Genomic DNA, 26,485 nt, shown 5'->3' on the forward strand with positions numbered 1-26,485 from the left:
CTCCCGCTCCCATTCTCTTGATGACATGTCCATCATGGGCCTCCTGCACTGCCACAATGATGCCACCCGAAGGTTGCAGGAACAGCAACTCATATTCCGCCTGGGAACCCTGCAGCCATATGGTATCAATGTGGACTTCACCAGTTTCAAAATCTCCCCTTCCCCCACTGCATCCCTAAACCAGCCCAGTTCATCCCCTCCCCCCACTGCACCACACAACCAGCCCAGCTCTTCCCCCCCACCCACTGCATCCCAAAACCAGTCCAACCTGTCTCTGCCTCCCTAACCGGTTCTTCCTCTCACCCATTCCTTCCTCCCACCCCAAGCCGCACCCCCAGCTACCTACTAACCTCATCCCACCTCCTTGACCTGTCCGTCTTCCCTGGACTGACCTATCTCCTCCCTACCTCCCCACCTACACTCTCTCCACCTATCTTCTTTACTCTCCATCTTCGGTCCGCCTCCCCCTCTCTCCCTATTTATTCCAGTTCCCTCCCCCCATCCTCCTCTCTGATGAAGGGTCTAGGCCCGAAACATCAGCTTTTGTGCTCCTGAGATGCTGCTTGGCCTGCTGTGTTCATCCAGCCTCACATTTTATTATCTTGGAATCTCCAGCATCTGCAGTTCCCATTATCTCTGATACCCTTTATTATGCCTTCTTTCTTCGTCCCCAACAATATGGTAAAAAGCTGTTTTGTGACAGAGAACGCCTTTCTACTAACTAAACCACTTCACTATCTGGACTGGCTGTACGATGGCATGATTGGCAAAGTTTTGAACACTTCCGAGTCATCTCAGACAACTTACATAAGCCAGACAGACAATAAGTTAACACTTTCTTATATCCAGTACGAAATTGCACAGACAATATGTTGACAAGACAAAGATCACTGCCCAATTTATGAGCAGGTACTGAAGGTTTTTGACAAGTACTTTGATATTCTGTAGAACGTTATGGTTGATTGCGCTATGTCAAACTTCTTGCAATCTAGACAGGTTTCTCTTTTGTCAAAATTCATGCTGCTAGCTGTGGAAAATGGTGATGGAAATGATGGTAGAATAAGGCTCCTGAGCCCAGGGTTCATCGTTCGATCTGCTTTTTGTTTCTTTTTCATTTCTCTTTTTATTTCTTCTACTTACCTCATGTTGAAGAGCTAGGTTACAGTGATGGCATCGATGGCAGCAAGCGAATCCAGCATGGACGTGAAGTGAGGCCAGTGTGGATTCCTGTCTGTAGGTGAGAGGGTTCAGCGACATTGGGACTTGCAACATTGACGAGGCAGTTCTAGCACCGACTCATGCCTGCTGTGGAGAAGACAAGTTTGGGTCCCCAGTGGCATCTGCACCCAACCCAGATTCATGGATGTGATGGTGTGTTTGGACCCAAAACAAGACCCGATGGGTTTGGGAGCAGCTGCATTGAGGAGGTTGGCCCGAAACTGACTCATAGCAGCGGCAGAATCACATTTGGACTGCGGTGGCACCTGATGGCATTAATGGCAGCTGCATTGGTAAGGTCCAGCGAGGACTTACAGTGGTGAGGGTGCCAAAGAGTGGTGACTTCTGTTCCAGCGGTGGCAGCGTGGTAAAGGGGAACTTGTAGCTAGCCACAAGACCATTGGCCCATGGTGGAGCCCTTAGCAAGAAATGTAACATTTACACTAATCTCTTTATTTTTCTGCCTTTGTATTCTATGATTTGGTTTACCTTTCTGTGTGTTAATATGATGCTGGAGACTTGCAACACTCTAGAGCACTTTTTACTGCAACTGAACACACGTGGCAATAAATAAATAAATACACCATGAAAGCAGAATAGCCATCAGTTAGACTGACACATGATTCATCTGGTCAGATTATAGAGTCAGTATATTTCATTTGCCAAAGGGGTTTCGACATGCCCATTAGCATAGCAATGGCCTGATGAGGGCTCTGCAACCATCAATATCCCTTAGGCTCAGAAGTGGCTCCAAAATGTTCCATCTGTGTGAAATATGCCCTGCCATGATTGCCTGTGGGAGAAGTGACCATGCCAAGACAGCATGCTGCTTCAAGAAGCTTCCACTTCTTAGACAGGTGTGGCCTCCAGAGCTACAGAGATCTTGTAGTATGCCGGTTGGAGAAGATTCCTAGCTTTTTGAAGAGATGGCCCTTTTACCACCTGATACTGAGGCCACTTCATTCTCTAGACAGTTGGTCAGAAGCACAGACAGAGTCACCCAGATGACAAAAAGATGTTTACAACAAATCATTCATCCCAACAGCAAGAGCAGCACTTCACATTTTGTTATGGGACTCTTAAAAGGCACAGCCAGTGTTCATCTTTGCTTCTAAATAAAAGGCTCATATTCAGCATAAGTCCTCCTGTCCTCCAGGAGGCCTGACAACACAGTTGATTATGAAGCCTGACAACAAGGGAATTGATGGGCAGGGGCATGGGTTACAGGCTAATAGAAATGTAAACATGTTAATAATGGAAAATTATGGGCATATTAATGTGGGGCTGGAGTAAACATTCAGGGACAGGATAAATATTCGGCGGATGTGTCATGTGAGGCAGCAGCTATCAATGAGATAGCTGATGGCATCATGGTATGTAACATAAGTCATGTGGCATTCAGTGTATTGAGAGACTTCATCAACACAGTCATGCAGGTATCTCTCCTTATTCTATACATAATAAACATAGTTTAACAAACAGTTCTGGTTATCAAAACTTAATCCCAATTCGCCTCTTAGTATATTTACACCAAATGTTTATGTCTGTTCTCTTTCAGCATAATGCATTTCAAAGAGATTAGAAACCAACCTAATCTCTCCATGATTCCCCTGAGCAGCTGCAATGACGTTTTTTCACTTATTCAGTGGAGGCCTGAAGTGTGACCTAAAGGCCAAAATAACAGAAGGCTACACTTTGGAATTGATGTTGCATTTATTTTGTGTTGGCTTGCTCCTGACAGGGATTTGCTGCTGTCTGAGTTTCTGAAATTTGTCCCTAGGCAGTCTACTGTTAAAAAAACAAGCTTCAGGGTTCTTTAAACACAGTAAAAACAAAAGTACAGAGAATGGCAATAAGATCAGTAAAAATTCCTGAAGTGGGGGTTGAAACTTCAAAGCAACTCTGAAAGTGCAGGGAGTGGGGTTTAATTGGACAGCATTTCCAAACAGCCAACAGAGATGGTGAGCTAAAGGACATCCTTCTGTGACTTCTTTTTTTATTCATTTACGGGATAAAGGCATTGCTGGCTAGGCCAGAATTTATTGCCCATACATAATTAGTTAAGAGTCAAACACATTGTTATGGGTCTGGAGTCATATGTAGGCCAGACCAGGTAAGGATGGTAGATTCCTTCCCTAAAGGACTATTATTTGTAATAAAACATGATCCTGAATTTTGTCTTAAAAATACATTTTATTTATTTATTATCTTCAAAAATAATGAACACAACAGTTTTGCCTCTGGTTTAGGAACATGTTTTCGATCTCTTGTATAGGACTTGATGTTAAATTTGACCAGATGTAGATGTCTGCCACATATCATTATGTCAGTTCACTTGAATGAGGTAAAGGGTATCAACAACTGACAGAGGCATGATTCATTAAAATTAATTAAATTTATTAGAAATGATTTAGCTATTACAAATGATCTTTGCAATCAAAAAATGTTAACCATTTGAGAACTTGGCGTAAAATAAATCAGTTTGTTTTTTTTTCCTGATCTTTCTATGATTAGTAAAGTATAAAACCAAGATAGTATTTATGTTGCAGTGAAACATATTACACCTGCCATATAGAACCACATACAGTTAACATAGGACATAGAACATAGAACAATACAGTGCAGAGCAGGCCCTTCGGCCCTTGATGTTGCGCCAACCTGTGAACTAATCTAAACCCATCCCTCTACACTATCCCATCATCATCCATATGCTTATCCAAGGACTGTTTAAATGCCCCTAATGTGGCTGAGTTAACTACATTGGCAGGCAGGGCGTTCCATGCCCCTACCACTCTCTGAGTAAAGAACCTGCCTCTGATATCTGTCTTAAATCTATCATCCCTCAATTTGTAGCTATGTCCCCTCATACAAGCTGACGCCATCATCCTCAGAAAAAGACACTCACTGTCCACCCTATCTAATCATCTGATCATCTTGTATGTTTCTATTAATTCCCCTCTTAGCCTCCTTCTCTCCAATGAGAACAGACTCAAGTCCCTCAGTCTTTCTTCATGAGGCCTTTGCTCCAGACCAGGAAATATCCTGGTAAATCTCCTCTGCACCTTTTCCAATGCTTCCACATCCTTCCTGTAATGGGGTGACCAGAACTTCAAGCAATATTCCAAGTGAGGCCGCACTAGCGTTTTGTACAGTTGTAGCATGACAGCGCTGCTCTGGAACTCAATCCCTCTACTAATAAAACCTAACACACTGTAAGCCTTCTTAACAGCACTATCACCCTGGGTGGCAACTTTCACGGATCTATGTCCATGGACACCAAGATTCCTCTGCACATCTACACCACCAAGAATCTTTCCATTGACCCAGTATTCTGCCTTCCTATTATTCTTCCCAACGTGAATCACCTCACATTAATCCACATTGAACTCCATTTGCCACCTTTCAGCCCAATTCTGCAGTTTATCCAAGTGTCCCTGCAACCTGCAACGCTCTTCCGGGTGGCACGGCGGCTCAGTGGTTAGCACTGCAGCCTCACAGCGCCAGGGACCCAGGTTCAATTCCAGCCTCAGGTAACTGCCTGTGTGGAGTTTGCACATTCTCCCTGTGTCTGCGTGGGTTTCCTCTGGGTGCTCCAGTTTCCTCCCACAGTCCAAAGATGTGCAGGTTAGGTGAATTGGTCATGCTAAAATTGCCCGTAGTGTTCAGGGGTGTGTGGGTTATAGGGGGATTGTTCTGGGTGAGATGCTTCAAGGGGCGGTGTGGGCTGGTTGGGCCAAAGGGCCGGTTTCCACACTGTAGGGAATCTAATCTAATCTAACTGTCCACCACTCCACTGACATTAGTGTCATCTGCAAACTTACTAACCCATCCATCTATGCCTGCGTCCAAGTCATTTATAAAAATGACAAACAACAGTGGTCCCAAAACATATCCTTGAGGCACACCACTAGTAACCGGTCTCCAGGCTGAATATTTTCCAACAACCACCACTCGTTGCCTTCTTACAGAAAGCCAGTTTCTAATCCAAACTGCTAAATCTCCCTCAATCCCGTGCCTCTGTATTTTCTCTAGTAGCCTACCATGTGGAACCTTATCAAAGGCTTTACAGAAGTGGCAGAACTAGATCTGATCTATTTATTGTGGGATTTCTTCACTCTTTCATTTGCAGCTCATGTGTTTGTCATGCAAATAGTTCTATTTGCTGTCCACCAAGTGGACATCTGATTTTTAACTGTACCTGGTGCTGCTCCTGACATGCCCTCCAACACTCTCCATTGAACGAGGATTGATTCCTGGTCGAGTAGGGGTTCCAATTCATATACCCATCCAGATGGCTTTTAAATGTTGTATTTGTACCAGCCTCCATCATTTCTTCTGGCACCTCATTCTGTAAATGCAGAACCGTCTACATGAAAAAGTTGCCCCTTGTGCCCCTATTAAATATTTCCCCTCTGACCTTAAATCTATGCCACTCCCTCACCCTATGCATGCCTCTCATGATCTTATAAACCTCTATAAAAATTACCTCTCAGCCTCTGACACTCCAGGGGAAATAGCCCCAGTCTATTTAACTTTTCCCTATAGCTCAAACTGAGGGAGTACTGATCATCAGCTGAGGAAGGACGGTACATGGTAATCAGCAGGATGTTTCCCTACCTTTGTTTAACCTGAAGCCCTGAAACTTCATGGAGTCTGAAGTCAAATGTTGAGGACGCCCAGGTCAAGTCCATTCTAACTGTACACCACTGTGCTGCCACCTCCACTGGGTCTGTCTTGCCAGCAGCTTCAGTGTTGAATTGCTGACTTAAAAGGTGATGTGCATCTTTAAATATGTCAAAATTATTGCAAATTGAACATTGACTAGCCATCAAAACACTTAACATGACAAAAATGTTTGCTGAAGAGTTGATTTTCTAATCTAGCAAGACATTTGATTTAATTTTTTGATTTTTTATCTGTGCATATTTGTGCGATGAATAGTAAAGGTTAAAAAACAAAATATTGCTTTATTACATGCAAATGTGACATTCTAAATGTCAATTATTACCACAGATTATTTAAAAAACACATGCTTCACACTCTACAACCTCTCAGTAAACCACTACCATATATTAAATGAGCCAGACAATTTCTCTACCGAACACTCACCATGCCTCATTCAAGAAGATAAACATACATCTTTACCTGATATAATTACTCCCTTCTTTCCTGTTAGGACTATAAAGATGTAATGCAGATGGAGGCATATAAAGATATCAAAGAAAATTTACATTAGGGTAAAATTGATCAAGAGAATTGCATTGGTATGTACTGTAAATTTAAATATAATTCCTGCCTTTGAAAGTTATGATGTGTTTAGAAATATCATTCAACATCACTGAGGTGGAATTTTACTTCTCAATGGCATCAGGTGGACTACTTGTCTCTGGAGGCTTGTTCCTCACTGCCTAGATATCTTAAAAAGCACATATACTTCATGGACAAAACATTACTGAAAATGCATTCTGTTTACTCTTGGTTGCCTTAAATGTATACATCTTTTAAAGACACATACAAAAAAAGAGATGATCATTGCAAGTTCTACATTTGGCAATGATAATAAGTCAAATTGAATCAGAATTTGGTAATACCAAAGAAGCAGACAAAAATTCACATATCTATAAGGAATATTCAATATTAATATGACTAAAAAGTGAACTATTATAAGTTAACGCCTTATGATTTTGATAAATCTGAATCACGGTCTGTCATATTTCAAGTGATAATAAATTAAAATTGATTTTAATGTTTATTTATACGATCAGAATAATTACAGCATGGAAGAATGTTATTTAGGCTGTCATGTCTGGGCAGGCCCTCTGAGCGACCAATTCACCTACCACTCACCTGCCTTTTCCCATAGCCCTGCACATGTTTCTTTCTCAGATAATGAATTTGAAAGCCCCCAGTGACCTGTGTTCACTACACCCTAAATTGCTTCAGAACCTACCCAGCCACTGCATGAGAACGTTTCTCCCTATTAGTTTTAAAATCATGTTAAACACGATTGATTTCTTATTTATTTTCAGAAAATGGATAATTAGTGTTTGTGTATCTATTTTCACAACTTCACGATGCCTCAAAACACGTAGTCAATGTACTTTCTCGGAGTGTGGCCGTCGTTGTGATATCAGGAAATCACAGGCAGCAAGATCTCACAAATTACAGTGAAATCATCAGCTTTTAGTGATGTTGCTTGAGGGAGAAACAGGACAGCATCCCAGGGAGGACTCCCATTAATGATTCTAAACAGCACTCTAGTTTCTTTTAAATTCTCTTGAGGGCAGTTGGAACCTTGAATAAGTTCTCATGTGAAAGACTGCTGGTCAGAAAGTGCAGTACACCTTTGTACCATACTGAAATGTTAAACTGGATTGTACAAAATCTCTGAAATGGATCTTGAACCCACAACCTCTGATGTGGGATGTTAATAGTTAGCCAAAGTTGATGTGTAATTTAACAGGAGTAGATTTTCAGAATATGTCATCTAGGAAGTATTTCAACATGTTAATAGTGGAAAAAGGGAAGTTTATCACATGATGTACCTTTGCAATTGTATTTCTGGATAAAAGTTTCTCTTTATAGAACGTTTTACCAGAATCATTCATCTCTTTAATTTTACAACATCTGATCACTTGATTCCAATCCTAACTTGATGTTAGAGATAATGGGAACTGCAGATGCTGGAGAATCCAAGTTATCAAAGTGTAGAGCTGGATGAACACAGCAGGCCAAGCAGCATCAGAGGAGCACAAAAGCTAATGTTTCGGGCCTAGAACCTTCATCAGAAAAGGGGGATGGAGAGAGAATTCTGAAATAAATAGGGAGAGAGGGAGAGGCAGATCGAACATGGATAGAGGAGAAGATAGGTGAAGAGGAGAATATAGGTGGGGAGGTAGGGAGGGGATAGGTCAGTCTGGGGAGGACGGACAGGTCAAGGGGGCGGGATGAGGTTAGACTAATCTTTCCTTTCGAGTAACATAAGCTTATTTAACTTTTGTTTTCTTTTAAACACAGAATCCCTCAATGATTTCGTTTCTCTTGATCTCATGAGACCACTTAGCAATAACAGATAGGAGGGAAATGCAGATTAACAGCTCCCAGATCTTGCATGATTCAAATGCTTGTAGGTGTACTTCTGAGCTGTGGAGAACAACTTTCATTTAGTTTTCCTCTGTCTTGGGATTCAGTACAAAGAACAAATAAGAATACAACACAGGAACACCTTCCACCCACCAAGCCTGTGCCAGTGCATGACATCTTTTTGAATTAAAATCCTTTTTCCCCTTCACAATCTGTATCCCGCTATTCACTACCTACTTAAGTATCTGTTAGGAGACAAAAATATACTGCAGGCGCTGGAATCCTAGGTGGACAAACAGGAGGCTGAAAGAACACGGTAGCCTGGGCAGCATTTGGAGTAAAGGAGCAGTCAACATTTCAGGTATTACCCTTCTCCAGTCCTGAAGAAGAGTAATACCAAAAACATTGACTGCTCCTTTCCTCCAGATGCTGCCTGGCCTGCTTTGATCTTCAAGTATCTGCTAAGATGCCTATGAAATATTGCTATTGTATCTGCTTCTACCACCTCCGCTGTCAGTGATTTCCAGGCACTTACCACTCCCTATGTAAAAACTTGCATTTCACATCACCCTTAAACTTTCTCTCTTTTACTTTAAACCTATGTCCCCTAGTAATTGACATTTCCTATTGGAAAAGCCTCCAAAATTCCCTGAAACTGGCAAGGCAAATAGATGTGATTTTAAGTGCACAGTCTGTCATGCTGCATGACAACTTTGTTCACACAGTCCTCTGCTCTTCATTCCATTGATCATAAATCTGGGCTCTGTGGTGCTGAACATGTGCAATTGTTAGTCTTTCCTCAGCAAAGATTTCCTGAGTGTCTCTAGTGCCTGCATGAAGGTTAAAAGTTTATCGAGGTTATGAGTGAATTGGTGTTGGTGACAATGGCAGAGCATAGAACATATAATGTACTGGGTTGTTGACAGTGAAGATCTCTTTATGCCCCATTTGAGAATTTGCACTCTTTAGTGACCAAAAGGTGGGATTAAATATAATGGAAGAACAGTTATTGTAATGTGTGAGCAGGAATGATGATGCAGTGTCCCAAGTGAGGGACTAACAAATGCAGAGTGCAGGAAAGATTAGCAGTTTGGAAGAATGAGGGTGGGTGGGAGGTCTTAAATGGACATGATGCATGTCATAATGAGAGTTGTACTCCATGACCCTTGGCAAGAAGCGGCAGACTTAGAGTGATTGGTGGCCATGTGAGTGTGAGTTAGCAGAGAGAGAAGATGGTGACACTTGCACTTTCTGAGCGCAGAAGGTCATTGATTTCTTTCTTGTACTATTGCATGTCTCTGCGCCTGGAATGCATCACTAACAAAGGATACAATTTGGGTTCAGGCTGCCTTTGTTAGGGTCATCTGTGGCAGCCTGCAGGATAAAGAACTGCACCACTTTCCACCCTGCCCACCAAGAGCTCCAGGTTCCTGTCCAGGAAGTTGGGGGCGGGAGGGGGCGCTGAAGTTTCTTTTTCTTTGGGCCATGTGAAGCAACACAGCATGAGGGATAATTTCTGACTTTCAGTTTCTCAAGTGCTATGCAGCTGGACTTTAAATTTGGTGCCAGTGGCGAGAGTATCACAAAGTCCTAGCAGTGACGAGCACTTCTGCTTCGCCTATCATGTGATTGCCTGGGAATAGTATCCAAAAATCCAATGGCATATCTGATGAGATGAGGAGTAAAAGATTGCATGAGAAATGTCACTCTGACCCAAGGCAGACTGGATGTTATGAATCTCACTTGACAAAACATTTGAACTGAAAATGGGAAATTTCCATCCGCAGAGTTTAAAACATAAGCATTCAGATGTGATTCAACATTTCGTATGCAGCAAGAGTTACAACAAAGTTTTACACATTTTAAATTGCAGTGTGGAACTTTCTGAGCGCAGAAGATCATTGATTTTTTTCTTGCACTAGTGCATGTCTCCGTACCTGGAATGCATCACTAACAAAGGATATAATTTGGGTCCAGGTACAAATACATAAGTCCTAATACAATTTCTCTATTGGCTGTTTCCAACAATTAACAATTTAACATTTGTCACACAACTAACTCATTACAATACTAGATATATATGTAGAATGTATATTTCAATATATGAAAGTGGAAACCCTGATTTCCAACCATGATTGAATTAAAATTACCTATTGACCTTTAGGTCTCTTCTACATGAGAATCTCCTGGGCAGGTGTCTCCTGTTACAAATTTGTCCAGAAATCCATGAAACTAGCACATGCGTAAGATCTTTACAGGAGCTTTATCTTGTTTTGCAGCATTAAATGTGTAATATTCTGTGAGCTGAATGCCCAGCAGCACAGCCAGACATTTGATAGCTTAGACATGTGAAGTAAGTGTAGGGTTGGTGCAGTTCGGTGATGGACTAGGGTGTCAAATGTGTGAGAGTATAGGTTGCCAGTTGGGTAGGTGGGTAGGATGCCAAAGTGCTGGGCATATGACTGACTTCAGATTTTGTTAGGGGTTGTGGGAGCATTGTGTGAGGCAGAGAGGGAGTTGCGTTGGGGGTTGGTGTTAGGGCTGTCAGGGTGGGTTTGAGGCTGGTGTCTAGGTATCAGTGTTGGTTTAGGCCCAAGCCAGGTCAGGGAATGGGATTGTTGACTGAGATCAAGTTGGGATAAGGCTGGTGAAGGAGGTCAGTTCTGGGAGGTGGAAGGAAAGGTGGGGGTGGCATATTAAGGAAAGGTGTTTACTCCTGCAGGGTTATGTCGGCTGATGGAGTGGAATTGGGTTGAGTCAAGGAGCTGTCTAGTTGGGCTATGGTGGCCGCCATGAGCCCAGAGATTTCAGGGGTTGTGAAGTTGTAGTTATAGCTGTCCATGTTGAGTTGGGGGGTGGGGGTGTCAGTTTAGCAGTTCGGGTAGGTTTTTAATTCTCATGGGTGATGATAATATGTAAATGAGTCGGACCTGTCTGGAGTTTTTGGCACTAATGGCTTTATCAATAGGTTCCAGATGAAGGGAAGTTGTCCATCAGCAATTTCAATTTCCCAGATAATTCGCATGGATTCCACTGTTTCAATGATTCCTGTACCACAAGTCCAGTTCAGTTGCTCCTATGACTCTCTGACCTTCAGAATATCTGACCCAGTAAAGGTGGTTTGCAGCATTCAATGGTCAGTGAACTAAAAATCTCAGATAATCCTATGGCTTCCTGTGTGTGACCAATGCTAACACTAGGCAGAGCAACATGTACTCAGGCATAAAACTGGAATATTTCTTCAGGTTTGATGTAGAAATAACTGCAATACCTTCTATCCTAAAAGGGAATTCAGTCAATAAGAATGATTGTTAATCCCTGATCAGATGCTTGAAGGATAAAGTCTGTTCAGAATCGGCTATTCTGGCTATTTTCTAATAACAAAGGCTTCCATCTTGTACTACAAGTACATGATATGAAAATATTAAAAATTAAAAATTGCTTGACGAAGTATTCATGTCCTTACAGAAGTGATTATAAAAAAAGCTGCAGTACAAGTCATTATAAAATACAAATACTGTTTTCTATCCAAAATGTTTATCAAAATTCTCTTTCTGTTCCATTGCCTGACATACCAATGATCACATTCAGAAGGATCATGAAGGCCATTTTTAGTTGTGGCATCCCATGTTAATGTTGGTAATACATTCTAATAATTTACTATTAAAGGTAATTGGACACGTCTAGTTTATATAGTGCTGCACATTTTATTAATATCAACTCTACCAAAGTATGTTTAGTCAGGGAGGAAAACCATGCATAGACCAGAGGAACAATATCTCATAGCGTTTCTAATAGAACTACTCAAATCTTATTAATTTATGCACACTGTTACAATCTCTACATAAAACAATGCCATTTACTTCAAGCTATGGAAATGCATTGCTCATGACTGATGCTCAAAATAGGTTTGCAAGTGCAATGTTACTGCTCAGGAAATCACTTCTATATTTGGCAATAGACTGGCTCCAATCTACCACTCTGCAATCCACACCATCACAATTTAAAACTAGAAGCAACCAGAGGATGAAAGACAGCAGATTCCAGAAAGTACAAGAGGTTCAATAAGAGAGATGGAAGAACTTGCTTCCATTATATTGTCAAAAGGTGGAATACCCACTGGGAGTCTTCACAAAGCTGGCAATTGTGTGGGGGCAAGAAGATCACAATTATCTCACAATCCTATAACCAGTCAGACAAAGGTTCAGTGCTCAGATTATGGAAAAGCAGAAAGAGTATGGTACAAAAGCTCATTCCTGGCTCCAGTAGTCAGCAGGCAACGTTTCTTAAAAACTGAAAGAACTGCGGATGCTGTAAATCTGGAACAAAAAATAGAAATTGCTGGAAAAGTTCAGCAAGTCTGTGAAGAAAAAATTAGTGTTAATGTTTCAAAACTGGTGACCCTTTCTCAGAACAGGTGTCTTATTGGTTACCCATGAAACAGAGTGAGTGTAACCACTGGAATTTTACCATTGGCTGTCATTTATTTCTTTAACCTAATTCAATGGAGGACTTTCAGGGAGGCACAAAGTATGACAGGAAACCTGACTGCATCAATTTTGAAACAGAACATTGGCAGACATTTTCACTTTAATGTTGTGTTATGCTAGTTCTGTTCTCCAGAAAATCCCAAAGAAGCGAAAGAATTTTCAGGGCCTATGCATTTATTCCATTCAAGCGTAGAAAATGATGGTTCGGAATATGAGTTGTGAGAAGACAGAGATGCTTCAGTTTGATTTAGACAAGGTGAGAAAATGGTCAAATGCATGACAGATGAGGCATGATGTGGATAAATGTGATGTTATTCACCTTAGTAGCAAAAATAGGAGGGCAGATTATGGTCTGAGTGGTAATAGATTCAGAAAAGGGGAGTTGCAATGAGACCAATGTGCCCTTGAACATCAGTCACTGAAAGTAAACATTTAGGTGCAGCAGGTGGTGAAGAAGGCAAATGATATTTTGGCCTTCATAGCGAGAGAATTCAATTGCAGGAGCAGGGATATTTTGTTGCAATTGCACTGGGCTTTAATGAGACCATACCGAGAATATATTGTGCAATTCTGATCTTCTTATCTAAGGAAGGATATTTTGGCTCAGGAGGAAGTGCAGTGAATGCTTACCAGACTAGGATGACAGGGCTGATGGATTAAGAGAAACTGAATCAGTTAGGATTATGTTCACTGGAGTTCAGAAGAATAAAGGGGAATCTCATAAAAAGCATACAAAATTCAATCAAGACTAGAGAGGATAAATGTAGGAAGGATGTTCCTGATGCCCTGGGTGTCAAGAATCAGAGGTCACAGTCTAAGGATAGGGAGTAATGTATTTAGGATTGAGATGAGGAGAAATTTCTTCACCAGACAGTCGGGAACCTGCAGAATTCTCTGCCATGAAAAGTAGTTTTGGCCAAACCATAGGTAGTAGGAACTGCAGATGCTGGAGAATCTGAGATAAGAAGGCATAGAGCTGAAAGAACACAGCAGGCCAAGCAACATCAGAGGAGCAGGAAAGCTGTTTTTTCGGGTCTAGGCTCTTCTTCAGACCCTTTTTCTAAATGGGTCTAGACCCAAAATGTCAGCTCTGATGCTGTTTGATCTGCTGTGTTCATCCAGCTCTATACATTGTTATCTCTTTGGCCAAAACATTGAGTGTTTTAAAGAAGAACTTCTTAGGGCTAAAGGAATTAAATGACATGTAGAGAAAGAGAAAACAGGGTACTGAGTTAGGTGATCAACCATGAATGGTGGAGCTGGCTTGAAATGCCAAATGGCCTACTCCTGCTCTTAACCATTATATTTCTATGATTCAGGACATAGTTGAAACATATGATACTTTGCTAATAACTAATATGAATGACAGTCTTTTTATGAAGTGTTTTATTATTCATTTATGAATAACTTCAAAAAACAATATAACTTTCTTGTCAGAATCAGCTGCAAGTTCAGAATATCTAATACTATCTCCTCATATATTTTGCTGTATTTTCTTCGAGATCTCTAAATTTGAGTTGAAGACAGGTCTTTATTTTGACTCTTTTGTGTTTTCAATATACTTGAATTGTTCCATATACACAAAACTTTGGCTTAATTATTTAGTGATTAAATATTTAGAGATTTTTCATAATGATAAAGCAAAGGCCTTGTGGTCTCAGTAAGCATTGTAAATCTGCTTCCTGAAAAAAGAACCTTTGTCTTAGTCTTATACATTAATGGATGAATAAAAATAACTGTTTCTCTGAAATGTGCCATTTCAACATTTCCTGTTAGGATCCACCCTATACTATCTCTGCAGTGATAAGGCATGCTGCTTAATAAGCAGATCTGTTTGAAATGATTTTTGTTCCTGGGTTTTCAGATGGGAATCTTTAAGGCAAATGATAAAACAAATTAACATTTGCACCCTTCCAGGTAAAAAGCGTATATTTATTACAGTTATATTTATATTACAGTTCTATTTTTTCATATACTCCATTCTCTTAATACTCTTGTATAAAAGGTATGTATTCTAACTGTAATCTACTCTAAATGTTACATCAAACTGGCCTTTTTAAAGCCATTTTCAGGACTTTAGTGCCATCTACAAGATTGGCATTTGCTCCCTATCCCAGGGCAAAATCTTATAGGGGTCTGAGAAATCTGGGCTGTGGCAAGATTTGTGGCAGAAACTGATGAGAAGTCAGGCCAGGCCTATTTCTTGATGTCAGGAGCATCTCGCTCCATCTTTTATATTCTTCATTTGGGGAGAGGTGAGATTTCCAGCTAAGGGGTATAATTGTTTGTCAACCGCCTTATTAGCTGTGCAATTCATCTAATTATTACTCAGCTTCCTATCTTATCAAAAGTACTGAACAAGTGAAGCATTGAGTAATTTTGACGATGTGTGCCTTGAAGAGGGATTTGTTCTGTCCTGGTTCTCTTGAAGAGGGCTGTTGTAAACCTGGTGCCAAGCAGTCTGCTCCATGGAAAGCAGAGTAAATAGCTAGTTTTTTAATGTAGGCAAAAGAAACATGAGTGGGTAGAGTTAGGCCCACAGGGTTTTAGTTTTTGCTTTCAGTTGTTATTAAAGTTAGGGTTTTAGAATTGAAGTTGCGATTTACATCTCTCTGTCTGCTGCTGCAAAAGCTTGAGTTTTCTCTCTTTACTAGATTCATTTTGTCAGTGTTCCTTCTGCTGGACTGGAGGAGATAGTAAGTGAGGAAAATCTGTTTGGATGAATTTATCTTTGCCAAGATAACAAAGTGTGGGGCTGGATGAACATAGCAAGCCAAGAAGCATCTTGGGAGCACAAAAGCTGACGTTTTGGACCGAGACCCTTCATCTTTGCCAAGGCTCTGTATTTATGGGATGCTGCTAAATTTTCCTGCTTTTGGTGGATAAGAAATATGAGAGCAGCTGTCAGATAGAGGTGCTTAACTGGAATAATTTAGTTAGGCTGCAGCTATAACTCTCAGATACAAGATTTTAACAGTATGATGGTGATATTATCATAGTTTGCAACCTTTGACATTTCCACTGCACTTGTATATCCTCATAACCATACCTTACTTTAACTCTAAGATCAGATGTATGGTTTGACTGGTGTAGTTTATGTATGTCTTCAAACTAGAGGAGGAGCAATACTGAATCTTGTATCGGCTAATGAGCCTGGCCAGGTGACTGACTTTTCAGTGGGAGAGCATTTTACAAACAGTGATCATAATGCCTTAAGTTTTAAGTTGGCTACAAATAAGGATAAGACAGGATCTTGTGGGATGGTGCTAAATAGGGGGACGGCAAATTATGTCTGTGCTAGGCAGGAGCTAGGGAGTGTTAATTGGGATGAGCTGTTGTTGGGCAAGTCACATTTGACATGCAGGAGTTGTTTAAAGACCTGCTGATCAAAGTTCAGGACCCGCATATTCCAGCGAGGAGGATGGACAAGGATGGCAAGATAAGGAACCCTCGGATAATGAGCATTGTTGTGAATTCAGTCAAAAGGTAAAAAAGAAGCATGTGTAAGGTTTAGGAAGATAAAATCAGACAGGGCCTATGAGGAATATAAAAAGAGCAGGAAAAAACTCAAGTAGGGAATTTGGAGAGCAGGAAGGGACCATGAAATAACCCTGACAATTAGTGTGAAAGAGAATCCCAAAACATTTTACTCATACATTAAAAACAAGAGGATAACCAGGGAGAAGGTAGGACCACTCAAGGATAAAGGATGGAACTTGTGCTTGTGGGCAGAGGATGTGACAAGGTACACAATGAGTACTTTATGTCTGTTTTCATCCAGGAAAAAGAAATGGCGGATGGTGAAATTTGTTTGGAGCATGCTAATATGCTAGGGCATTTTTTAATCAAGGAATAAGTGTTGTTGGGTCTGTTGAAAAACATTAAGGTGGATAAATCCCTAGGGCCCAATGGTATCTAACCCAGATTGTTGACAGAGTCAAGCGAGAAGATTGCTGGGGCCTTGACCAAAGTTTTTGTCTCCTTGTTAGCTACTGGCCAGGTCCCGGAGGACTGGCATGTAGCTAATGTTGTTCCTCTGTTCAAGAAAGGAAATAGGATAATCCAGGAAACTACAGACCGGTGATCCTCACAATAATGAGTGGCAAGCTTTTAAAAAGAATTCTTAGCATTAGGATTTATGCACATTTAGAGAAACATGGCCTAATAAGGGACAGTCAGCATGGCTTTGTGTGGGGCAGGCCATGCCTTACTAACTTGATTGAATTTTTTGAGGAGCTGACAAAAGTGATCGATGAGGATAAAACAGTAGATGTTGTCTGTGTGGAGGTTAGTAAGGCTTTTGACAAAGTAGGCTCATCCAGAAGATTAAGGTGCATGGGATACAGGGTGACTTGGCCACGTGGATTCAGAATTGGCTTGCCCATAGAAGGCAGAGGGTAGCGGTGGAAGTGTATTTTTCTGGCTGGGCTAGGCATGTTCCACAAGGGTCCATTCTACGGCCTCTACTGTTTGTGATGTACATAATTGGCTTGGATAAAAATGTAGATTGGTGGGTTAGTAAATTTGCAGATGATACAAAAATTGGTGGAGTTGTGGATTGTGTGGAAGGTTGTCAAAGGATACAGCAGGAAATAGAATAGTTGCAGAAATGGGTGGAGAAATGGCAGATGGAGTTGAATCCGAGTAACTGTGAGGCATTGCAATTTGGGAGATCAAACATTAAGGAACAGTATACAGTTAACAGTGGGATCCTGAACAGCATTGATGTACAGAGGGATCTTCAGGTTCAATTCCATAGCTCCCTGACAGTGGCTAGGCAAGTAGATAGGTTATGAAGAAGGCATAAGGCTTTATTGGTCAGGGAATTGAGTACCAGAATCAGAGTGTCATGTTGCAGCTTTATAAGACATTGGTTAGGCCATGTTTAGAGTAATGTGTTCAATCCTGGTCACCACATTATATGAAGGATGTGAAAGCTTTGGACAGGGTGCCGAAGAGGTTTATCCCGCTACACATCCCTCACACCCCGCCCCCGCCACAACCGCACCAAGAGGATCCCCCTCGTTCTCACACACCACCCTACCAACCTCCGGATACAACGCATCATCCTCCGACACTTCCGCCATTTACAATCCGACCCCACCACCCAAGAGATTTTTCCATCCCCTCCCCTGTCTGCTTTCCGGAGAGACCACTCTCTCCGTGACTCCCTTGTTCGCTCCACACTGCCCTCCAACCCCACCACACCCGGCACCTTCCCCTGCAACCGCAGGAAATGCCACACTTGTCCCCACACCTCCTCCCTCAGCCCTATCCCAGGCCCCAAGATGACATTCCACATTAAGCAGAGGTTCACCTGCACATCTGCCAATGTGGTATACTGCATCCACTGTACCCGGTGCGGCTTCCTCTACATTGGGGAAACCAAGCGGAGGCTTGGGGACCGCTTTGCAGAACACCTCCGCTCAGTTTGCAACAAACAACTGCACCTCCCAGTCGCAAACCATTTCCACTCCCCCTCCCATTCTCTAGATGACATGTCCATCATGGGCCTCCTGCACTGCAACAATGATGCCACCCGAAGGTTGCAGGAACAGCAACTCATATTCCGCCTGGGAACCCTGCAGCCATATGGTATCAATGTGGACTTCACCAGTTTCAAAATCTCCCCTTCCCCTACTGCATCCCTAAACCAGCCTAGTTCGTCCCCTCCCCCCACTGCACCACACAACCAGCCCAGCTCTTCCCCCCCACCCACTGCATCCCAAAACCAGTCCAACCTGTCTCTGCCTCCCTAACCGGTTCTTCCTCTCACCCATCCCTTCCTCCCACCCCAAGCCGCACCCCCAGCTACCTACTAACCTCATCCCACCTCCTTGACCTGTCCGTCTTCCCTGGACTGACCTATCCCCTCCCTACCTCCCCACCTATACTCTCTCCACCTATCTTCTTTACTCTCCATCTTCGGTCCGCCTACCCCTCTCTCCCTATTTATTCCAGTTCCATCTCCCCATCCCCCTCTCTGATGAAGGGTCTAGGCCCGAAACGTCAGCTTTTGTGCTCCTGAGATGCTGCTTGGCCTGCTGTGTTCATCCAGCCTCACATTTTATTATCTTTATCAGAATGCTGCCTTGATTAGAGGATATCAGCTATAAGGAGAGGCTTGAAAAACTGTGATTGTTTTCTCTGGAGTGGCAAAGACTAAGGGGAGGCTTGATAAGACTCTATAAAATTCTGAGATACATAGATAGGTTTGATGGCCAGAGCAAAGTTGAAATGTCTAATACTGGGGATCATGTATTTAAAGTGAGAGGAAGAATGTTCAAAGGGGACAGGAAGAGTAAGTTTTTTTTTACACAGAGAGCGGTAAGAGTCTGGAATGTGCTGCCGCGGGTAGTGGTGGAGGCAAATACAATAGGGGCATCTAAGGCATTTTTAGGTAAGCACATGAATATGCAAGGATCGGAGGGATATGGGCCATGGGCAGGCGGAAGGGATTACTTTAATTTGGTGACATGTTCAGCCGAAGGGCTCCTTCCTGGGCTGAACTGTTCTATGTCCTGTATTCTATGTAATGGACTCTGACTTTAATTGTAAATCAATATGATTGTAATGAATTAACTGCAACAGTTAATTATAATCTGTCCCTATCTAACTCCATGTTGATTTAACTCCTTCCAACTCCCCTAGCTCTCCTTCACTTTTGATGTATTGCATGTCCTTAATGGGTTTTGTGTGTAAATATCTAATTGTCAGCAGGGGTGATTATTGCTGGTGATTAGTAGTTGAAATCAGAACAAAAATGTAATGGTCGATGATAATAAAGTGTGAAGCTGGATGAACACAGCAGGCCAAGCAGCATCTCATGAGCACAAGCTTTTGTGCTCCTGAGATGCTGCTTGGCCTGCTGTGTTCATCCGGCTTCACACTTTATTATCTTGGATTCTCCAGCATCTGCAGTTCCCATTATCTCTGATAAAAATGTAATGGTCGTTTGGTGATGGGTGAGGAAAAAGTTCAGTTGTGTGTAACAGCACTTTTGGATATAGAAAAGAAATAGGAAGAAAAGGCACAATCTATCCAGCACAAGATTATACAATGTTCAACTTTGAAGTTTAAAATATACATTTGCCCAGTGTTCAATTTTAAGTATTGTAGCACAATCACTTCTCCTTACAGAGCCAGTTATTTTCAGATGAGTTTGTATTTCTGTTTGCATGTGGTTTTAGAATAAAGTTCATGCAATGACTCATTTAGCCTGCATCCTGTTAACTGCTCATATGCCGCGTTACACGAGTCTTCTGTTTCAAAATGCACAATTCACAAAAATAACAAGATCATTATATGATATTTTTCCATTGTAGTTCTTATTATTTCCTTTCAACAATACTGCTTTACAGAGATTCTTCTTGTTCTCATTCATGGGATATGGGCATCACTGTCTGACCGAGCATTTATTGCGAGTTCTTCCCTGTCTTTGAGAAGATGGTAGTGAGCTCCCTTCGTGAACCACAGCAGTCCATGTGTTTAGGTTACACCCATAATGTCATTAGGGATAGAATCCCAGGATTTTAACCCAGTGACAGCGAAGGAACAGTAACGTATTTCCAAGTTAAGATAGTGAGTGGGCTGGAGGGGAACTTACAAGTGTAAGCTACATTGGGAACTCAAAGCCCTGTCAGCATTCAATTTTATCCTGTATCTTAGCACTGCAGTTGAATAAATAAATATAACATACAGCTATGTTGATTTCTGGTTAGAAAATCCAAGCATGAAAGACCAAAAGTTATTGTGTCTGAAATTCCTCTGGACTTTGTCAGGACGCTGTACAACCTCACTGGTGTCTGACAAAATTCCTTGTATTTTCTCATAATTTCTTAGATGCCTACTAATGGGCAGAGTTTCCATTTGCCTTTGCAATACATAGTTCCTCCAGGAACTATGTGTTCCTGCTCCTGGACCTTTGAAACTACCTAGTATATTTGTACCTGTTGCTACACCAAGTCAGTGGGGATTTACTGACCTTCATTTCCCTAAAGTACACAGGATACTCAAAGCTTTTGTGCTCCTAAGATGCTGCTTGGCCTGCTGTGTTCATCCAGCCCCACACTTTGTTATCCGATACTCGAAGAATTTTCTTTTCATGAGTAGAATCAATTTTCTTGCTGAGGAGATTGACAAATTAGAAAATTGACTTGGATAACATGAAACTATGGGTGGGTAGGTGTCATAGTTTCTAGCAGGCCTGGTGATGGATGGCTGAATTACACCCTTAGATGACCACTGCTAGCACCAGCTTATCATGTTCAGACCATCCGCTGGAATCATGTGGTTTGCCTTCCGTAGATTTGCTGGCAATAATCCTTCTTGTTGGTATTAGAACAAGTTATTGATGCCAAATAGGGAAGGATGTCCTCACAAAGTTTTCGGCAAATGTTTAATTCAGTGTTAATAAATATAAATTTATTGCATAGCACTTAATAGCTAGTTATATAACATCTAGATAGACAATAATGTCTTGTAAGACATCTTGCTCAACAGAAGATTAGATCCGCATTATTGCTACTGAAATGTTTTACTACACAACTTAGTGTCAATTGAATATCTGCAACTCTGAAATACACACAGAACTCTGGTTAGTGAGAGGTTTCAAGTTCAGAAGCAGGGATATCTAGCTGTAATTGTACAAGGTCTTGGTAACACCTAGAATATATGTGTGCAGTTCTGATCTGCTTATCTGAGAAAGCATGTTCTGACTATCGAGGGAGTGCAATCAAGATTTGCAAGATTGATTCCTTGATGTATGAATGGTGTATGAATCAAAATTGGATTGGTTAGGATGAACTTCATTGGAGCTCAGAGAAATGGGACCCCCCATAGAAACATATAAAATTCTAACAGAAATAGACAAGGTAAATACAGGAAGGATGTTTCCAATAACCATGGAGTCCAGAACTAGGAGTAATTGCCTGAGGATATTGGGTAGACCATTTAAGACTGAGAAGAGCGGAAATTTCTTCGCCCAGCGTGCGGTGAGACCATGAAATTCTTTTCCACCAAAAAAAAAGTTGACGCTGAGACAGCAGTGTTTTTAAAATAACCCTTCAAACTTCTACCTAACAATAAATGATTAATTTCAGTTTTGGAAGTTTTCCTCCAGGCAGTACTCACAAAATTCCTAATTGTTCTAGCTATAAAATTGGATAGAAAACAAAATAAATACGGATGCAGTAAATCAGAAAAAAGAAATAGAACTTGGAGATGCTCAACAGGTCTGGCTACATCTGTGAAGAGAAATCAGAGTTAATGTTTTGGGTTGAGTGATCCTTCCGCAGAACTGCAAAAAAATGTTGATCCTTTGTTTTCATATGTCCCACCAGAAAGGTAGTAAAAATGTATTCTTTCATCATGACGAGGGCATCACTGACTAGGCCAGCTTTTGTTTCAAATCCTATCCTCACTTACTTCTACTACTTTTAAGGCTCTAGGATGAAGTCCACCTGGATCCAGAGGCTAGTGTCCCTGCAGTTTTATCATTTTTAACAGTCCTGCTTCCCTAGTGATTGTAATTTCATCAAATTCTTCTCCCTCAATTCCTGATTTACAACTATTCCTAGAATGACTTTGTATCTTTTGATAAGCAAACATTTCTTCATTTCAGCTGCAATTTCATTTTTGTCTACTATTAATGCCACATTCTCATTCTTTAGGTCTCCAACACTCACTTGATTTACTCCGTTCCTTTTTCAGTACGTGTAGAAACACTTGCTATGCATTTTTACAGTTCTAGCTAGCTTCCGCTCAGACTGTTATTTATTCTTCCTGATTACACTTTTAGTAATTTTCTGCTTTTTTTAATATTCTGAGCAATCATTTTCTTGCCACTCATCTTTGCACTGTCACATACTTTTCACTTATGTTGATGTATTCTCTACCTTCTTATCTAACCTCAGATCATAGCTCTTTTTGTTAGAATTTGAGGTAAGAAAGTATTTACTCTGACTATTTCAAAATAGCTTATTAAATGTCTGCCATTGTAATCCATTGATCTCTCCCGCAGTCTAATATGCCAATTCACATCAGCTAACTTACCTTTCATGCCTATACAGTTGCCTTTACTTAGGTTTAAAACATTAATCTTAGCCCCAATTTACTCATGTTCAAACTGAGTGTAAAATTCTAGCATATTGTGGTTGCTGCTGCTGAAGGGTGCCTTAACTCTGAGGTCATTAAAACCAAGCTAATATAATTGCTTCTCTGATACTTTCTCAAAGCAATCCATTTTGGAACCCATCTCGAAAGCAGTCTATGAATTCCTCACACAGGCTATGACTGCCAAGCTAATTTTTTTCAGTTATGCATAACTTAATTTATCTATGACTATTGTTGACCCTTTATCACAAGCACCCAATATTTTTTCTTGCATACTTTGTCTCAGATCATGGATATTATTGAGGGAGGGGGAGCGTCACCATTAAATCACTCCAACTAGTTGTTTCTTTCCCCTACTGTTCCTCCACTCAAGCCAAAACTAAGGTGGACAAACAGAACGCTGGAAGAACACAGCAAACCAGACAGCATCTGGAGGAAAGGAGCAGTCAACATTTCAGGTATTACCCTTCTTCAGAACTGAGAGAGTCCTAAAGAAGGGTAATAGCTGAAACGCTGACTGCTTCTTTCCTCCAGATGCTGCCAGGTTTCCTGTGTTCTCCCAGCCACCTGTTTGTCCACCTTTGATTCTGGCATCTGCAATTCTTATTTTGGCTCCAACCAAAACTGAGGTGGTTGAGTGGCGGTGACAATGCTAGGTCTGGTATCCAGTGAAATATTGCACAACAGGCTGAAGACTTCAGCACTGAGGTCAATGTCAATGACATTTTCAAAGGCCTGTTTTAACAAATCCAAAGTTAAAGGGCCATTACCGTACATGTTCATGGTTCACTCTAATCTTCTAAATTAAAGCCATCTCTAACCATTGCATAATTGTCGCCCTTGATTAATAGCTCCAGCTGTCAGTATTTACCTAGCTTCCTGTTATTCTTGAATGATATATACCACACAAATATTCAGGATACAAATTTTGACATCCTGAATTCATAGCTCCATAAGATTCATCCGGTCTCACTTATTTACTTCAATGTGTGCTATCAATTGTTTTGCTATGAACGCTACTTGCACTCAGGCTTTTCATATTTTTTGAGATATTAAGAACTGCTGATGCTGGAATCTGAAATAACACAATGTAGAGCTGGAAGAACACAGTGGACCAGGCAGCGGAGGAGTAGGAAAGCTGACATTTCAGGTTGGGACGCTCCTTCAGAAATGGGGGATGGTAAGGGGGTCTCCGAAATAAATAGGGAGAGGGAGGGTGGTGATAGCAAGTAGATAGTGGAGTAAATGGGGTGGGGAGAGAAGACGGACAGGTCAAGGAGACAGGGATGAGGTCAGAGATGAGGAGATTTTGAAGCTATTAAAGTCCACATTGAGTCCATTGGGTTGTAGGCTTCCAAAGAGGAATATAAGGTGCTGTTCCTCCAGCCTTCAGGTAGCATCATTGTGGCAATGGAGGAGGCCCAGGATGGACCTATCATCCAGGGAGTGGGAGCAGGAGTTGAAGTGGTTCGCATCTGGGAGATGTTGTCGTTCATCACAAACCAAGTGTACATGCTCCTCAAAGCTGTCTCCTAGCCTCCGTTTGGTCTCACCGATGTAGAGGAGGCCACATCAGGATCAGTGAATACAATAGACCATATTAGCACATGTGCAGGTGAACATCAGTTTGATGTGGAAGGTTTTTTTGGGGCCTAGGATTGAGAACTCCCCACCCATGTCCAGGAAACTACCCACTCCCTCCACCTCGCCCAAAATGTCTGATTCCCTGGTCATCATCACCTCCTCTTCACCATGGACATCCAGTCCGTATACACTTGCATTCCCCATGCAGATGGCCCAAAGGTCGTCCAAGACTTCCTCTCATAGAGAGCATAGAACAGTACAGCACAGTACAGGCCCTTCGGCCCTCGATGTTGTGCCGACCTGTCATACCAATCTCAAGCCCATCTAACCTACACTATTCCATGTACGTCCATATGCTTATCCAATGACGACTTAAATGTACCTAAAGTTGGCGAATCTACTACCGTTGCAGGCAAAGCGTTCCATTCCCTTACTACACTCTGAGTAAAGAAACTACCTCTGACATCTGTCCTATATTTTTCACCCCTCAATGTAAAGCTATGCCCCCTCATGCTCGCTGTCACCATCCTAGGAAAAAGGCTCTCCCTATCCACCCTATCTAACCCTCTGATTATTTTATATGTTTCAATTAAGTCACCTCTCAACCTTCTTCTCTCTAATGAAAACAGCCTCAAGTCCCTCAGCCTTTCCTCATAAGACCTTCCCTCCATACCAGGCAAAATCCTAGTAAATCTCCTCTGCACCCTTTCCAAAGCTTCCACATCCTTCTTATAATGCGGTGACCAGAACTGTATTCAATACTCCCCTTCTTGAACAGGGGAACCACATTTGCTATCCTCCAGGCATCTGGCACTATTCCTGTAGACAATGACGAGTTAAAGATCAATGTCAAAGGCTCGGCAATCTCTTCCCTGGCTTCCCAGAGGATCTTAGGATAAATCCCATCCGGCCCAGGGGACTTATCTATCTTCACCCTCTGTAGGATTTCTAATACCTCTTCCTTGTAAACCTCAATCCCACCTAGTCTAGTAGCCTGTATCTCAGTATTCTCCTTGACAACATTTTCGTTTTCTAGAGTGAATACTGTTGAAAAATATTCATTTAGCGCTTCCCCAATCTCATCTGACTCCACACACAACTTCCCACTACGATCCTTGATTGGGCCTAATCTTACCTTTGTCATTCTTTTATTCCTTAAATACCTATAGAAAGCCTTAGGGTTTACCCTGATCCTATCCACCAACAACTTCTCTCCCACAGGCCCAGCCAGTCCCCCTCTGCCGACACCCTTATCCGCTTAACTGAACTCATCCTTATCCTCAGCAACTTCTCCTTCCGTTTCTCCCACTTCCTACCGACAAAGGGGGTGGCCATGGGAACCCGCATGGGCCCAAGCTATGCCTGCCTCTTTGTAGGACACTTGGAACAGTCCCTCTTCAGTGTTCCCACGAAGAGCTCAAACAGTTCATCAACTTTACTAACACCTTCCACCCCAACCTCAAGTTCACATGGACCATCTCTGATATCTCTCTCTCCCCTATCTCCTGGACCTATCTGTCTCCATCTCTGGTGACCATCTCCAAACTGATATCTATTTCAAGATCACCGACTCCCATAGCGACCTGGGCTATACCTCCTCTTACCCAACTTCCTGCAAGAATGCGATCCCCTACTTACAATTCCTCTGCCTCCGCCACATCAGGTCCCAAGGTGAGGCGTTCCATTCCCACACATCCCAGATGTCCTCATATTTCAAGGACCGCAATATCCCCCTCTGAGTGGTCGAAAACGCCCTCGACAGCACCTCTGGCATTTCCCGCACCTCAGACCTCACATCCCCTCCCCGCAATAAAAACAAAGACAGAGTTCCCCTTGTCCTCACTTATCACCCCATTAACCTCCAGATTCAACTCATCATTCTCCGCCACTTCTGCCACCTGCAATCTGACCCCACTACCAAGGATATACTTTCCTTCCCATCATTATCTGCCTTCTGGAGGAACCACTTTCCCTGTAACTCCTTAGACTGGTCCATA

Source organism: Stegostoma tigrinum, chromosome 3, assembly GCF_030684315.1.
Source record: "Stegostoma tigrinum isolate sSteTig4 chromosome 3, sSteTig4.hap1, whole genome shotgun sequence".
Lineage (NCBI taxonomy): Eukaryota > Metazoa > Chordata > Chondrichthyes > Orectolobiformes > Stegostomatidae > Stegostoma > Stegostoma tigrinum.